This window comes from Malus sylvestris, chromosome 9, assembly GCF_916048215.2.
Source record: "Malus sylvestris chromosome 9, drMalSylv7.2, whole genome shotgun sequence".
Classification (NCBI taxonomy): domain Eukaryota; kingdom Viridiplantae; phylum Streptophyta; class Magnoliopsida; order Rosales; family Rosaceae; genus Malus; species Malus sylvestris.
The window spans coordinates 6,634,551-6,651,271 of NC_062268.1; the positions used below are offsets into that span (position 1 = coordinate 6,634,551).

Sequence of the window (16,721 nt, forward strand, 5' to 3'; positions counted from 1 at the left end):
GGCATGTGGTATTCCAAGCAAGCAAATAGGGAAAATACCAGTTTCTGATATATTTTCTTCGGCATTGAGCATCTTAGATGGTAATTTACTTCTCTTTGACGTGTCCAAAACCCCGGTTTGGTCAACAAATTTAAACTCCACCACCGATTCTGGTTCTGTACAAGCAGCTCTTGTGGACAGCGGAAACCTTGTATTGAAAGCGGGCTCTAGTAATAATACATTAGAGCCTTTATGGTAACGCTTTGATCATCCAACCCATACTTTGCTACCAGGAGGTAGACTTGGATTCAACAAAATTACGAATCATTCCCAAATTCTGACTTCATGGAAGAATTTGGAGGATCCTGCACCAGGTCTTTACTCTCTTCACCTAGGCCCGGATGAAAGCGATTCATGTATCTTATTGTGGAATAGGTCTAGACAGTATTGGACCAGCGGACCATGGAATGGAAGTTTGCATATTTTCAACATGGTTCCTGAATTGAGGCTATTTAATGGCTTCAATTATAGTTCTGTTACTAGTGAGAACGAAAGTTATGTCACGTATTCAATTAACAATCCTAAAATTGTATCTCGAGGCTTGATATTAATGGATTTAACTGAGGTTTTAAATCTTAATTACTGCATCAAAATCCGTTGTTTCACTACTACAAAAGGGTTTTATAGTGTCAGTGGGTGGTGTCGGTTTAATCTAATATAGTGGCAGATAAGACAGTTGCGACACTAACTAAACATGACGTCGGATTTACTGTCGCTTATAAACGTCATAAAATGTCTGTCACTTTTAAACTGACGTAAACATACATTTAATAATTTTTAAATACTGGTGTTGCTTTTAAGCGACATAAAATATTTTTTAAATATTGGTGTCGCTTAAAAGCAACATAAAGTATGAGTGTGGATTGAAGACTGGTGTCGTTTTTAACAATTTTATACCACTAAAAACTATAATAATTATATAATTGGATACGAATTCTACGAAACTAATTTCGACGGTTATCAACGAAAAATCATGATTTAACGGTTCCTTTAACTCCGATTTTGATGATTTTTTTACATCTACACTCCTTGACCCTATATAAATACAATGAATAAATTCGATATTCAATTTAAAATATTTACACTAGTGGATACCACAAATCTTATGTTATACTTAATGAAAGTATAAATAAACTCTAAGTGTTTGTGAATCTATCGTTTTGATGAGATACGCATCATACGAAATTAATTTCAACGATCCAACCGTCAAACTTGTTTGTATATGCTTCGAGATCGCATACGCCAAAAATCGCAAAAAAAAAAAAACATTCAGAGATCAAGTAACGGGACAAAACTGTTTGACGGTTACAAACGAAAAATCACGATTTAACAGTTATTTTAACGCCGATTTTGATGATTTTTTACAGCTACACTCATTGACTCTATATGAATACAATGAATCAATTCGATCTTCAATTTAAAATATTTACACTAGTGGATACCACAAATCTTATGTTATACTCAATGAAAGTAGGGATGTGCTATCCACACACCCCTTTTTACTTTCTACACACCTTTTGTTAATTTCTATCCGTTAATTTTCTTGAATTCATCTAATCCGACGGTCAAAAATTAGAAGGGTGTGTAAGAAGTAAAAAGAGGTGTGTGGATATCACACTCCATGAAAGTATAAATAAACTCTAAGTGTTAGTGAATCTATCATTTTGATAATTTCAACAATCCAACCGTCGAACTTGTTTATATATGCTTCGAGATCGTGTACACCAAAAATCGCAAAAAACAAAAATTCAAAGATCAAGTAACGGGACAAAACTTTTCAACGGTCATAAACGAAAAATCACGATTTAACGGTACTTTTAACTCCGATTTTGATGATTTTTTACAGCTACACTCCTTGACCCTATATGAATACAATGAATGAATTCGATCTTCAATTTAAAATATTTACACTAGTGGATGTTATACTTAATGAAAGTATAAATAAACTCCAAGTGTTAGTGAATCTATCGTTTTGATGAGATATGCATCCTACGAAACTAATTTCAACGATCCAACCATCAAACTTGTTTGTATATACTTCGAGATCACATACGCCAAAAATCGCAAAAAACAAACATTCAGAGATCAAGTAACTAGACAAAACTTTTCGACGGTTATAAACGAAAAATCACGATTTAACGGTTATTTTAACTTCGATTTTGATGATTTTTTACAGCTACACTCCTTGACCCGATATGTAGGGGTGGTTCGGTATGGGATCCCATACCGAAACCCTTGTCCCGATTCTTAAACCAAAATTTTCGAGAATCTCAATTTCAATACCGATCCCAAACCAAATTTTCAGGAATCCCGAAATGGGTTTGGGCTTTTGGACTAAAATTTGACATATTATGCTTTTGGGCTAAAATTCAACATTTTAACATATTATGCTTTTGGGCTGCCAATCTGCTAGTGCCAATCTGTTTGAACATATAACTTGCACCCAGAAGCCCGTCCCCTAAACAGAGTGCTTTACATATTAAAACAAAGCCATTGGCCCATTCCTCTACAACGTGGAGAAAAAAGTGGCAATTACATAGGGGCCAAAATATAATAAAGCTAAAGGGTCTTTGTGCCTTTTGATTCAAATAGGGTCAAAACAAACATAATATTCTCTGCTACAACAGGTCTAATCTAACACACTCCCTCGCTAGTTTGTTCTTTTTACTATTAAATCATTCATACTGCAATATGTGCAACTATTGAAGCCTTTATTTTCTATCTATAAACTGCAGTATTAAATCATTCATACTGCAATATGTGCAACTATTTAACCCTTTATTTTCTATTGAAGCCTTTATTTTCTATGGACTCCCCTTTATTTTCAACAAAATCCAACGGCTATTAAAATTCTAAATATATATTTAAAAATTAAATAATATATATATATATATATTTTCCGGTTTGGTTTGGGATTACCGAAATCCCAAAAACTTGAGATCGATTCCCGTACCGAAATTTTTGGGAATTTGGGTTTGGTATTTTTGGGATTTTTTTCCAGCCGTACCTATATGAATACAATAAATGAATTCGATCTTCAATTTAAAATATTTACACTAGTGGATACCACAAATCTTATGTTATACTTAATGAAAGTATAAATAAACTCTAAGTGTTAGTGAATCTATCGTTTTGATGAGATACGCATCCTACGAAACTAATTTCAACGATCTAACCGTCAAACTTGTTTGTATATTCTTCGAGATCACATACGCCAAAAATCGCAAAAAAACAAACATTCAGAGACCAAGTAACGGGACAAAACTTTTCGACGGTTATCAACGAAAAATCACGATTTAACGGTTCTTTTAACTCCGATTTTGATGATTTTTTTACAGCTACACTCCTTGACCCTATATGAATACAATGAATGAATTCGATCTTCAATTTAAAATATTTACACTAGTGGATACCACAAATCTTATGTTATACTTAATGAAAGTATAAATAAACTTTAAGTGTTAGTGAATCTATTGTTTTGATGAGATACGCATTCTACGAAACTAATTTCAACAATTTAACCGTCAAACTTGTTTGTATATGCTTCGAGATCGGATACTTGACAATGAAACTTTCCTTACAATGTGGAAGAGACTCATTTTCATGAATAATTACCGTTGCCTACTAAGTTCGTTAATTATTCCAATACCGACGACGACCTAACAGATGATGACTTGGAATAAATATATTAATTATTTTATATATTGTAAGTATTAATTAGACTATGTTTCAATTAGCATGTGATGATATTTTATAATAAAATTATATTTATGTTTTTTATTATGTATTTTATTCAAGTTAAATTTTATTTATTAAATTTTAAAATGTTATATGAGATAACACAAAAAAAAAAAAGCTGGTTATTTTTTTTCTTTGGGTTAAACATTAGGCGAGAAATGGATGGATATCTTGAAATATTAGGTGGGAAATTTCCCAAACATTAGGCGGGAAATGGATGAATTCGTTGAAATATTAGGCGGGAAATTTCCCGGTTGGTAAACTTAGTGTCGGTTTTAACCGACACTATCATATTTTAATGTGACACAAGTTTCATTAAACCGACGCTATGTGAATTTGAAAAAGTGTGTCAGAAGTTGGTGTCGGTTAAGACCGACACCAACATTAATTTAAACTGACACCGTATTTTTAATAAAGAGTGTCAAAAAGTTGACTGGTTAGAAAAGTGTGTCAGGTTGGCGTCGGTTTTAACCGACGCCATGTACATTTAATTCGACACCAGTGGTTTTTAATTCGATGTCAGTCAATCCATGTCGGTTTAAACTGACGCCAACTAAGTACGCATATTTAAACCCCTCTCTTTCCCATTTCATCTGTGCTTTCATTTCTCCCCCAATTTCAGTCTTTCTTCTTCTCCTTCCCCATTTCATCTGTGCGTCCCTTTCTTCCTCCTTTTCAGTTTTTCCTCTTCTCCTTCCCGATTTGCTATGGATCACCATTTTGAAGATCAACATTCTGAGGAACTCCAATCTGAACGTTGTCTACAGGGGAAAGCTCGACAACGGCCGCTTAATCGCCGTCAAGCGATTCAACAAGCTCGCCTCGCCGGACAATCGCCAATTGCTAGTCCGTTAAACTCAACCCTCCCTCCACTTTTCAACATTTCGATAAATCTCAGTCCCAGATTTTTGTTTTCAGAAAAAATAAGGAAAGATTGAATCTTTTTTGTTTGCAAGAGGAGGCGAGGGTGGCGCTGTATCTTGCTCAGGCTCTCGACTATTGCAGCAGCAAAGGTTGTGCCTTGTACCATGATCTCAATGCCTACATGGTTTTGTTTGATTAGGGAGGTTATAAAGTCTTCTGCTTTTTGAATTGGATTGAATTTTTTGGGGGTTAATCTGTTTGTTTGTTTGTTTGTTTTTTGTTGTTGTTATAATCGAGTAGAAGTGTCACATCCTGGCCCGGGGCGGATCACTTCCCGGGCCCGCTCCACCACCGTAGCACGATATTGTCCGCTTTGGGCTTACCATTCCCTCACGGTTTTGTTTTTGGGAACTCACAAGCAACTTCCCAGTGGGTCACCCATCCTGGGAGTGCTCTGGCCTCCTTCTCGCTTAACTTCGGAGTTCCTACGGAACCCGAAGCCAGTGAGTTCCTAAAAGGCCTCGTGCTAGGTAGGGATGAGAATATACATTTAAGGATCACTCCCCTGGGAAATGTGGGATGTTACAATCCACCCCCTTTATGGGCCCGACGTCCTCGTCGGCACACTTCCGTCCAGGGATTGGCTCTGATACCATTTGTCACATCCCGGCCCGGGGCGGATCACTTCCCAGGCCCGCTCCACCACCGTAGCACGATATTGTCCGCTTTGGGCTTACCATTCCCTCACGGTTTTGTTTTTGGGAACTCACAAGCAACTTCCCAGTGGGTCACCCATCCTGGGAGTGTTCTGGCCTCCTTCTCGCTTAACTTCGGAGTTCCTACGGAACCCGAAGCCAGTGAGTTCCCAAAAGGCATCGTGCTAGGTAGGGATATGAATATACATTTAAGGATTACTTCCCTGGGCAATGTGGGATGTTACAATAAAATTGATGATTTGAGATTTATGAAAAGTATTATGCTATTATGCTATTTTCTGGGAAAGTATACAGGTTTTACAGCGAGGGGTTATAAATGTTTTAAATGAAAAGTTTTCGAAAAACTTTGTTTTACTGACCCACTCAATTTTGTTTTGCGCCCTTCCAGGTTCTAGATAGCAGAGCTTTGGTGGCCACGAGGAATCCAACGGTCATCTGACAGAATAAAAAAAAAAGTAGGACTCACCCTCGGGTGTTTCATCTTAGTAATTGTATTTTTAAAGCTTCCGAACTGTGTAAATGGTTACGTCACTCTCACGTGACGGCCAGCATGCCCTCCTTCGGGACGGGGTGTGTCAAGAAGGGAATGCAACATGACTTTCCGCGAGGATGTGAATCGCAGGTTTATCTGTTTTTATTATTTACCATTTGGGTTTTTGATTTTGTACACAGGATGGTAATCCCAGGCTGTCAGGCTTTAGTCCAAAAGCGTTTATCCTTTAATTAACAGATATTTAACGAAAAAATTACTTTTGGACTAAATTTGCTAACGGACTAGCACCACGAGGGTTTAAATCCTAATTTTTTTACCACGAGTGCTATCTTTCGATTACCTTGTCACCACAGGGACCATTTATCCGATTAGGCCTAAAATTGTTTGTTTTTTCATTGACATATGGTGAGATTTATTTTTATATAATTTTTTTAATTATTATTAATTAAAAATGGAAATTTTTTTTTTTATTATTAATATATTCGGTGTCGCTTATGGACGACATCAACTAAGTATTTTATTTATCGAGATGGAAGGTAATGTCGCTTATGGACGACATCAGCTAAGTATTTTATTTAACTGAGGTGATGTCGGTTTGGACCGCCAGTAAGTGTGATATTTTAATTGCTTTTTTGTTAGTTAATGTCGGTTTGGACCGCCATCATATCAGATTTCCATGTTGCTTTTAAGCGACGTAAGCACCGATGTCGCTTTTAAGCGATGCTATTGTTCTTTTTTATTTTATAATACTTTCCTTCTTAGTGGCGGATTAAAAGGGATAAGCGACGCCAGTACCCTTTTTGTGACGGTAGTATTGGAGTCGGTTTCACCATGCGACATTGCACGATTTAATGTCGGATTTTTACCAAAAATCCGACAGTAAGTGGTGTTTTTTGTCGGTTTTATAGTGCCACTGATATCCCCTTTTGTAGTAGTGTTTTTAGTGCTAATTGCTTGTTTTGTTGATTAGGGTTTATTGTTTTGTTAGGATTAAGGAATGTTTAGGTGTCAGTGATGTTACAATCCAACGTGTTTAAGGCGTAGCGGAAGCGAGAACCTGCATTTGTGCAGGTAGAACCTACTCATGGAAACTACATCCCTTGACAGAAACGATGTAGCTGAGGCATTGCAGTTATATGTTTTTGCTGTGCATTGTGCTTAAATGTTAGGTTTTGAGTTTCAACTATACCCTTATCCTTTTTCGATCAGGCAAAGGGTCTGAAATAACTCATAAATTAGAGTGTTGTCATCAACTTCATCTTGTGTTTACTGATCAAGACTGGAGTTAAACAACAACACTACATCGAATCGCACTAATTTTGTTTTTATTTTATTTTTTTGATTCATTTTTGTTTGTACCATACTTGACCAATCCCGAAACTACCGAGCACCGGCCAACGCTATACTGTCAAGGACCCAGAAGAGTTCCCCTCCGACCAGGAGGCCAATCACTACTCGACACGTGTCAAGATTAGAAGCCAATCAGAGCGCAGCACGTGTTGACATCAAGAACCAATCATAACATGACACATGTCAATGTGACAAAGCTACAAGTTTTTCTATAAATAGGGGTCATTCCCCCACAATATGGCCTAATGCCATTTGTGTTAAATCATTCACAAGAGCTCACTAAATTGAGAGCTTGATCCTTTGTACTTGTGTAAGCCCTTCACTACTAATAAGAACTCCTCTACTCCGTGGACGTAGCCAATCTGGGTGAACCACGTACATCTTGTGTCGTTTTCTTCCCTGTCTTTATCCATTTACACATCTATCTATACTAATGACCGGAGCAATCTAGCGAAGGTCGTAAATTCAACATTTTCTGTTGGTCCAAAGTCCTCACAGATTTTGTGCATCAACATTTGGCGCCGTCTGTGGGAAGCGACACTTATTCCTACTCTCTTCAGCTGTGTCAAGCTGGTTTCTATCATTCGTACACTTTCTTTTGACCAGGCATCCCTCTCCAACATGGGAAGCGAAGGAAGCCACAGCACACAGAATGACACCCCCCTTGCACATAGTGCGAAGCAACGAAAGAAGGAAGGAAAACGAGTTCTTCTTCAAGCTAAAGTCGATGAGTTGGAAGCTCAGAACAACAAGATAGCAATGAGGAATGAGGTCCTCCAGGAGCAATATGAGAAGCTCTTCGAGACACTTCACGAAGCTAGGCAAGCTCAGACACACGAGCTTGTTGCCCCCGTGGAAGTCAACCATCAACTGGGTGCCCTCCAACATGGAGGGTCACATGCATTCGACATAGATATCCCTGATAGGGAACAAATTACCCCTCGATTTGATAATCAACATGAGGCTTCTCTTAACCCAGTTGCTTCGACCCGAACCATGAGAAGTGGAGGGAGACACCTCTTTGCTGAAGGGGCAGAAGGATCGAAAGCCGTCTTTCGCGATTGTCGGGATTTCCTGAAGCAACGTCGAGAGAATTCCATCCATATAAGCTCAAAGATCAATGACCCAAGGATTTCTGAGAGACTCGGTCCCCTGCCACGGCCCGAGCCGGCCACCAATTTGGGGAAGGGGCAACAAGTCTTAGAGAGACATGAGGGTACAGGGGACTCAGAGGTGTTCCGACAGACATACCCTGGAAGCCAGTACAGCGAGTCCAGGGAAAAATCACATGCCCTTGATCAAACCTTCCTAATTCCAAGAGGAGATGGAGATTTACGAAAGAAAGCTCCAGTGGCACATAACTCCGCTCAAGACCCCCTTGTCCTACAACTTCTTGAGGAAGTAAACAAGTTGAAGGCTGAACGTCAGGCTGAAATACCTGACTGGAACCAACCCAGGCCTGGCCCTCTTACAAGGAGGATCCTCAACACCCCCCTTCAAGCAAAGACAAAGCAAAAGCTTGGCTTGCAACTTTATACTGGAAAAGAGGACCCGATTGAGCACCTTAACCTCTTTGAGTCCACCATGGCATACCGGATGCACACCGACGAAGAGCGATGTCTTCTCTTCCCCTCCACCCTCTCTGGCGGAGCTCTAAATTGGTATTGTCGTCTTACACCTGAGACGGTAGACTCATTTGAGGAATTGAGGAAACTATTTGTTTCCCAACACATTTTCCAAACCGATCGCTTGCACTCTGCAGATGACTTGTACACTATCCGTCAGAAGCCAGACGAGTCATTACGTATGTATGCTGGCCGCTTCAGCCATGAATACTCCCGGTGTGCCGAGGCAGACGACAAGACTGCCCTCAAAGCCTTCACGGCAGGCCTACGTGATTGTTTCTTTAAATACATGATCAATGCCAATACTTGGAAGACTTACTCTGAGGTGATGGCGCAGGCTTATAACCATGCCTCCGCCGAGGCAAAGACATATCAGGAGAAACCTCCTACAACCATCCTTTATCAACAAGTGGGAGATGGAAGCCAGACTCACCTAAATGAGAAGACCTCGACTTTCCAAACAGCAGTGGCACTTCCCCATGCCTTGCATAATGCTTCGCCGAATCAACAGACATATCAATTTCAAGGCAAGAGGAAGGATTTCCATCCTCACCACTCTCATTTCAGTAAAAAGAGTAAGGGACACTATCCCGATAACCAAGGGTATCGCCACAATAACGCTCGCCCCCAGGCAGTCAATGCAGTGGGTCAAACCTGCGTCAAGATACCCTCTACCCCAAGGTATGAGACATACACGCCCTTGAATGCCACATGCGCGGCCATTTACCCCAGCATAGCTCACCTGATACCAAAGCCAAAGCCGAGGCACCCAGATTACACGCCCCCGAATAACGCGAGCATGTTTTGTTGCTACCATGAGCATAACGGCCATGATAGCGAGAAATGTATCATCCTCCGTGATCGTATTGAAGCTTTGGCACGAGAAGGAAAAATTGATCAATTCCTCCTTCACCCTCAAAGGGATAACCGTAACCAACGCCAGGTGAATGTCATATATTCCATAAGCGGCGGCACACCCATATTTGAATCTTCCAATAGGGCCATGAAAAATAGTGAACGAATTCTGAGGCCTGGTCACCAAGTGTTTCACGTGGAAGACATCAGGGGAGGGAAGTATCAAAAGCCTAACTGGGATCCGATATGTTTCTACCCTGAGGAAGAAAGAGGCATCATCTACCCTCATAACGACCCATTGATCGTGGAGGCTCACATAGCCAACTTTGATGTTCGACGAATCCTCGTAGACACAGGGGCTTCGGTCAATATCATGTTTGCCGAAGCTTTCAGGGCACTCAGTGTAGCTGAACGCTTGCTCGATCGCTCGATTTCTCCTCTGATAAGCTTCTCCGGTGATATCGTGCAACCCTTAGGGAGCATACATTTACCCTTTACTATTGGTACAGGCCCTTACACGGCTACCATTACTACTAACTTCCTAGTGGTTGACTGCCCAACGGCATACAATGTCATCTTTGGGCGCACAGGCATCAATGATCTCAAGGCTATGGTATCCACGCATATGTTGTTGATGAAATTTCCAACCCCCCATGGCAACGGCTACATCAGAGGAGATCAGCTTAGTGCACGATCATGTTACAACACTTCAGTTAAGCAACAACACTTGCCCGGACCCAAGGAAACCCTGTCTGTACATGACCAAGTCACAAAGACCAGCCTAGATGAAGCGAACTTGGATCTTCCTGATAGCAACAATCAACCCGATGATCCTCGAGATGACTCTTTCACCCAGCAAGCCCAACCTGCTGAAGAGTTGGAGAAGGTACCTATCTCAAGAGATTATCCAGATCGCATGGTGAAGATTGGCACCACATTGTCACCACCCCTTCGGTTAGCATTGATATCTTTTTTGAAAGAGAACACTGAAGTCTTCGCCTGGTCATACGAGGACATGCCAGGCATCTCTCCCGATGTCATCTGTCATCGTTTGAGTATTGACCCCAAGATCAAGCCGGTGAGACAGAAGCGAATATCTTATGACGCTGAACGATACGAGGCAATGAAAGCAGAAGTTGAAAAACTCAAAGGCATAGGCTTTGTCCGCGAAGTCAATTACCCGACATGGGTAGCAAATGTGGTCCTTGTTAAGAAAAATCCGACCAAAGAAAGTCTTTTGCTTCAAAAGGTCTTGTGGAGAATGTGTGTTGACTACACCGACCTAAACAAAGGGTGTCCGAAAGATAGCTTCCCTCTTCCTCTTATTGACAGACTTATAGACTCTACGGCCGGGTGTGAACTCCTAAGCTTCATGGATGCTTACTCAGGATACAACCAAATCCTTATGAACCCTTCGGATCAAGAACACACAGCCTTCACTACCGACAGAGGACTATACTGCTATAAAGTCATGCCTTTCGGCCTAAAGAATGCAGGAGCGACTTATCAGAGACTAGTCAACTCAATGTTCGCCGAGCAGATTGGGAAGAGCATGGAAGTTTACGTTGATGATATGTTAGTCAAGAGCAAACATGCTGACCAACACATCACCAACCTATCTGAAACTTTCACTATTTTGAAGAGGTATCGAATGAGGTTAAACCCCAACAAATGTGCCTTCGGCGTAGGCTCTGGCAAATTCTTAGGTTTCATGATTAGCCAACGAGGCATTGAAGCTAATCCCGAGAAGATCAAAGCAATCCTCGACATGAAGGAACCGGTAACTTCAAAGGACATCCAGAGCCTTACTGGCAAGGTGGCAGCCTTAACCAGGTTCATTTCTAAGGCCACAGACAAATGTGCTCCCTTTTTTAAAGCACTTAAGGGAAGTAGGAAGTACATTACATGGACTGATGAATGTGCTGAGGCATTCAAAAACCTCAAGGAGTACATGAGTAAAGCCCCTCTACTCTCCAAGCCCGAGGTAGGAGACATTCTCATTATCTACCTATCGGTATCAGCTTCAGCCGTAAGTTCCGTTCTCATTCGAAAGGATGGGAATATTGAGCGACCTGTCTACTACGCTAGCAAAGCCTTACAAGATGCGGAGACACGGTACTCTAACATTGAGAAATTGGCTCTGGCATTGGTCATGTCTGCTCGAAAACTCCGCCCTTACTTCCAAGCGCACTCCATCATCGTGCTTACCAATTATCCTCTTCGACAGATACTCCAAAGTCCTGACACTTCAGGGCGAATGATCAAATGGGCAATAGCGTTGGGTGAGTTTGACATCTCCTACCAACCAAAGCCAGCTGAGAAGGGCCAAGCAGTGGCAGACTTCATTGCCGACTTCACATATCCGGTTGACATTGCTTCTACACCTGAAGCAGTGGCTTCATTACCCCCGGAAGCTCAGAAGATAGAACCAACAACCCCAGCATGGAGTCTGTATGTTGATGGCTCATCCAACCAACAGGGCTGTGGATCGGGACTAGTCTTGACTACACCCGACAAAGTAGCAATGGAGTATGCTCTTCGTTTCAAATTCAAGGCATCAAACAATGAGGCCGAGTATGAAGCCTTTCTAGCAGGATTACGTTTGGCCAAACACCTCGGGGTTAAACAAATTGATATTTTCAGTGACTCCCAATTGGTGGTCAACCAGGTTACCAACAACTTTGATGCTAAGGACAGCTCCATGGCAGCATATCTTGCGCAAACACAACTTTTGCTCAAGCACTTCCACTACCAGATCACCCAAGTTCCTCGAGCGGCAAACAGTCATGCAGACGCCCTGGCTCGCCTCGCCTCGGCTGTGGAAGACAAGATTCGAAGAAAAATTCATGTCGAACTGTTGGCAACACCAAGCACCATGGCCGCAGAAGTATGCAACTTACAACAGGGGGATAGTTGGATCACCCCGATCTATAATTTCCTTGCTCATGGCACCCTCCCAAATGATAAAGTCCAGGCTAAGCAAATTCGATACAAGTCTACCCGCTACCTGATCATCAATGATCAACTCTATAAGCGAGGTTTTAGCCTGCCATACTTAAGGTGTCTTACGCCTGCCGAGGCGGAAATCGTCCTTCGGGAAATACATGAGGGAGTCTGTGGAGATCATGCTGGATCTCGGTCCCTAGCACATAAGACTTTTCGCCAAGGATATTACTGGCCAACACTCCACCAGGATGCCATCAAAGTATCCCGCTCATGTGACAAATGTCAACGATATGCGACTATTCCTCATTCCCCTCCAGAGCCTCTTACTCCTATGATCAGCCCTTGGCCCTTCGCCCAGTGGGGACTTGATTTGATCGGCCCAATGCCGGCAGGGAAGGGCAAAGTCTGTTACGCAGTCGTTGCAGTGGACTACTTCACAAAGTGGGCCGAAGTAGAACCCTTGGCAACCATTACTGAGGCAAAGATAGAAGACTTCGTGTGGAAGAACATCCTTTGTAGATTCGGCATTCCCAATGCGATAGTCACTGACAATGGGCGACAGTTCGACAACAAGAAGTTCAGGTTGTTCTGCTCTAAGTTCAACATCAACTTATGCTTTGCCTCTCCAGCTCATCCCCAGTCTAATGGACAAGTTGAGGCCATCAACAAAATAATCAAGCGCACTTTGAAAACCAGCTTGGACAAAGCTAAAGGCTGTTGGCCAGAATTTGTACCCCAAGTTCTTTGGTCATATCGCACTTCATATCGGACTTCAACAGGAGAAACTCCATTCTCACTTGCCTTTGGCACAGAGGCGGTTGTCCCTGTTGAGCTCGAGCAAGCAACATTCCGAGTCCAGAACTACATTCAAAGTGAAAATGACAAACAACTCACCCTCAACTTGGATTTAGTCGAGGAACACAGAAACCAAGCTCACTTGAGGAATGTCGCCTACAAGCAGCGCATCTCCAACTATTATGACTCTAGGGTCAAGCCTCGCTCTTTCAAAATAGGAGACTGGGTCTTAAAGAAAAGATTACTCTGCGACAGAGTCCCGAGTGAAGGCACACTTAGTCCAAACTGGGATGGACCGTATGAAGTCATTGGCATCAGTCGCCCTGGCTCTTACACACTTAGAAGCTCCGATGGCAAGACCCTTGGCCATCCATGGAACGCTGATCACTTGAAGTACTACTACAAATAGACTCACGATGTACAAGTGTTGAGCTATAGTCGTTCGGCATCCTATGTAATGAAGGCCATTTGGCAATGAATTCACTAAAGAGGTAATTTAGCCAACTTGGCCCTCACTCTTTTACATTCCTAGCAATGGAACACTCAAGTGTTGAAACCTCAAAGCAGATATATCCAACACGAAACAAAATCTAAGTATGTGTCGACAAGACTATACAAAGAAAGGAACAACCAAACAATGGCTTATATCCAAACAATAGATCTATTCATACACAGCAAAAAAACTTCACTTAAAACAGCTTCACCCAAAAAAAAAAAGCTTCATCCAAAAAAGCTTCACCCAGAAAGCTTCATCTACAAAGCTTCACCATCAAAAGCTTCACCCAGAAAGCTTCATCTACAAAGCTTCACCATCAAAGCTTCACCCAGAAAGCTTCATCTACAAAGCTTCACCTCGAAAGCTTCATCTACAAAGCTTCATCTACAAAGCTTCACCATCAAAGCTTCACCTAGAAAGCTTCATCTACAAAGCTTCATCTACAAAGCTTCACCATCAAAGCTTCACCTAGAAAGCTTCATCTACAAAGCTTCACCTACAAAGCTTCAACACCAAAGCTTCACCTACAAAGCTTCAACACAAAACCTTGCTCCAAATAAACAAATTTTGTTCACAAAACCCAAGATGCCCTTGAACTTGTACAAAAACACTTGGGTAAACATAAACATTTTTTGTTTTACACCCACAAGGGCCCAAAATTTTCCTTCTTATTTATTCACTTATATATGTTCCCAAACATATTATAATAGATCCAACAACAAGCCAAAGTCCCAAGTTTCATAATGGACAAAAGTACAAGCAATTCATCAATAGTGAAGGTGCTACAAAAATTGGAATCTGCCCCAAAATAGAAATCCAACCCAAGAGACTTTTTCTCTCTCTCCCTCTTCCGCCTCCTTTCATCTATCAAATTTCTGCAACCTCTGCTCTTCTCCAATGGAGCTGAATTTTGGACACCCTATAGTTCTTGAGCATATGAACAACTTTCAAGAAGGAACCATTTCTGTTTGAGCGACGGAAATTAAAGTGTTGAAGCTCCAAACATGACAGTCGGATTCTTGCAGATTTCGAAGCTGCTGTGATGTTTCGAAGATCTGGAAGTATTTAACCATTAGTTCATTCTGAATTTTTGATATGTTATGAAAGAGACGATGAGGAACAACTTCAATGAAGAAAGCATGCTGATCTGAACAATAGAAAATGGAGTTTCGAAGCTCACAACAAATCTGACGGGTTGACAGAAAAATAATAACCAGTCATTCATCATACCTGAATTTCTTGAGTTACACAGCTCCGAGGGATCTCAAATTCGGATATGTTGTAGTTCACGAGCTGAGGAACAACTTCAATGAAGAAAGCATACCGATCTGAACAAGAGAGAATAGAGTTTCAAAGCTCACAACAAATCTGACGGGTTGACAGACAAATGATAAACAGTCACTCATCATACTTGGATTTCTGGAGTTATACTGCTCCGAGGGACCTCAAATTTGGATATGTTGTAGTTCACAAGTTAAGGAACAACTTCGATGAAGAAAGTATGTTGATCTGAGCAAGAGAAAATGTAGTTTTTGAAGCTCACAACAAGTCTGACGCGTTGATATACAAATGACGAACAATCACTCATCATACCTGAATTTCTGGAGTTGTACTGCTCCGATGGATCTCCAATTCGGATATGTTGTAGTTCACGAGCTAAGGAACAACTTTCATGAAGATGGTTTTGCGATCTGAGCCACAGAAAATGGTGTTATATTGAAGAAAAGCTAAAGGAAGACTAAAGGAAAGCAAAAATGGTAAAGCAAAGCAAAAGAAAAGCTAAAGGAAGACAAAATCATGGCACATGATAATGAGTCATACCCTACCCCTCATTGGATTCGAATACACCCATCCTCCAAAATCATGACAAAGGCCACATTATAGATATCTGTACAAACATTACAAAAAAAAAAAAAAAAAAAGGGCCTAGGCCTCCACTTCTTTGGGCCTAACACATCTTCATAACAAAAAACAGTATATGAAGAAAGAGCCCTGGGTTACCACTTCGAAAAGAAACAAGTGAAGTTTTCCTACTCATGACATTGACTACTAGCTAGACACCTCATTCGGCAACTCTCTTCGCCTGAAGACTTGGGGGACTCCCACCATATGCTACTGCACCTTGATACTCGGCAGTCTCACAACCACTCAGTGACTTGGATTTTTCAAGTCTCCAACCGAGAAGTTTTCCTCACTCGGGAAATTAAGGGAACACTACCTCAAACTACATGCTTCACTCACAAAGCTTCAACAATACAGGTTTCAACAAAAGCAAAAATTCAAAGAACTTTATGAAGAAGGCTTTGGTGTATTTAACACAATATGTTGAAATGAAGCAAAGCTTATTTATTAATATTTTCGATAAGCCACAAATATGTACATATACATGAGTCAAAATAAACAAACAAAAGGGAGCCTTCACAAAGGTTGCTTAGGGGAAGTCTCAGCAGTCGGTAGAGCCCCAGAAAGAGAAAGCACCGGAGGGTGGTTATCCGGAGCCTCAGTACTTGACAAAACCCCAGAAGGAGGAGGCATTGGAGGTTCATCATTTGAAGCTTCATTACCAGGTACAGCCCCAGAGGACGAAGGCAATAAATGCCTTTGGAACAAACCCACAAACCGCTGATGATCAAGTAAAACCTTACCATCAGATTCCTTCATCTGGTCAAGCTTCCTCTTCATGTTTGTAGCATAGTCATGGGCGAGCCGGTGCAACTGCTTATTCTCATGCTTGAGCCCTCTAATCTCCTGTTTGAGACTCATCACTTCAGCAGCCAATGATTCAACTTGGCGGGTTCTAGCAA

General features: G+C 41.3%; 1 protein-coding gene, 1 long non-coding RNA gene and 1 other non-coding gene across 7 annotated transcripts in view; 2 read left to right on the plus strand and 1 right to left on the minus strand.

Annotated features, from left to right (window-relative positions):
• Positions 1 to 16,721, plus strand: part of LOC126582591 (cysteine-rich receptor-like protein kinase 44) — a 106,699-nt gene that overhangs the window by 2,703 nt on the left and 87,275 nt on the right. The gene's annotated exons all lie outside the window — the stretch shown is intronic.
• On the plus strand, positions 7,048 to 7,156 carry LOC126584061 (small nucleolar RNA snoR97). Its single transcript, XR_007609979.1, has one exon. It is a non-coding gene; the product is annotated as a small nucleolar RNA snoR97 (small nucleolar RNA).
• LOC126582602 (uncharacterized) lies at positions 14,272 to 15,730 on the minus strand. 4 transcript variants are annotated; one of them, XR_007609554.1, is made up of 5 exons: positions 15,511 to 15,730; positions 15,329 to 15,426; positions 15,148 to 15,245; positions 14,414 to 14,972; positions 14,272 to 14,329 (listed from the first exon to the last, which is right to left on the minus strand). It is a non-coding gene; the product is annotated as an uncharacterized LOC126582602 (long non-coding RNA). The 4 variants fall into 4 exon arrangements; XR_007609555.1 differs by lacking the exons at positions 14,272 to 14,329; positions 15,148 to 15,245 and having other exon boundaries at positions 14,568 to 14,972; XR_007609556.1 differs by lacking the exons at positions 14,272 to 14,329; positions 15,148 to 15,245 and having other exon boundaries at positions 14,568 to 15,064.